Here is a 1,136-nt window from a genome sequence, read left to right on the forward strand (position 1 = left end):
TTTTATATATGTTCTCTTTATATTTTAATTGTTTTTGATGGTTTGGGCTTCTTCAAATGCTTTATCTTGTTCTGAGATTCTTTCTCCATCATGGTCTATCATCATTGATGCTTTCTGTGGAACTTTTTTATTTACTGTATTGTAGTCTTCATCTCCAGGATTTCTGTTTGATTCTTTTTAAGAATGCCTATCACTCTCTACTGAATTTCTCATACACGTCATGGAACGTTTTACTTTTCTTTTCTTTTCTTTCTTTCTTTTTTTTCCCCTTGGTGTAGCAAATGAGGGAGTTTATTAAAGAAGATGGAAGGGGATTTCGAGTTGCACCCGACCGAGGATGGCCGATATACCCTCCCAGGTGAAGCCACTGGCGTAGCAGGAACTCGGTGGCGACTTCAAGAAGCCATCCCTGCCGGTGCCCCTGCCGGTGCCCCTGGCGGTGCGGGGTAAGACCCCGGCCACTAGTTCCTCTAACCCTGAGGAGGTGACAAAAGAAGAACCTGTGGGCTTCTGGATCCCAATTCCGGAGAGCCGGATGTCCCGCCTCCTCGGCCAGACAGCTGGGAAACTAGGAGTCCACAGGAGCAGCAGCCGTGCCCCCCTACCGCAGCTCCTTCTGGAGGCCCATCCAGGGCTCCCCCCTACCAAGAGCCACCATGGGGCGGCCCGGCCACGGCCTCTTACAATCTAGAGACCTTGAAGGGCGGCACCTTCTTGGCACCCATAGCTTGACAGGGACGAGCCGCTGCCTGTTTGGGAGGCTGGCTGGCTGCGATGTGTGCCTGGAGCACCCTACGGTGTCTCGGTACCACTCTGTCCTGCAGCACAGGGCATCTGACCCCGACAAGGAATGCGACGGCCACGGACCCGGCTTCTATCTCTACCATATGGGAAGCACCCACAGCACTTTTCTCAACAAAACTCGCATCCTCCCACGCACCTATTGCCGGGTACATGTAGGGCATGTTCTTCGCTTTGGAGGCAGCACCAGGCTCTTTATCTTGCAGGGACCAGAAGACCGAGAGGCCGAATCCGAGTTAACAGTAACGCAGCTGAAGGAACGGCGCAAGCAGCAACAAATGTTGTTAGAGAAGAAGATGCTAGGAGAAGACTCAGATGAAGAAGAGGAAATGGAT

General features: G+C 51.8%; 1 pseudogene; it reads left to right on the top strand.

Moving 5' to 3' along the window:
• Positions 1–337: 337 nt before the first annotated feature.
• Positions 338–1,136, top strand: part of LOC102493951 (kanadaptin-like) — a 3,325-nt pseudogene continuing 2,526 nt past the window's right edge.

This window comes from Tupaia chinensis, unplaced genomic scaffold (assembly GCF_000334495.1).
Source record: "Tupaia chinensis unplaced genomic scaffold, TupChi_1.0 Scaffold144586_1, whole genome shotgun sequence".
NCBI lineage: Eukaryota > Metazoa > Chordata > Mammalia > Scandentia > Tupaiidae > Tupaia > Tupaia belangeri.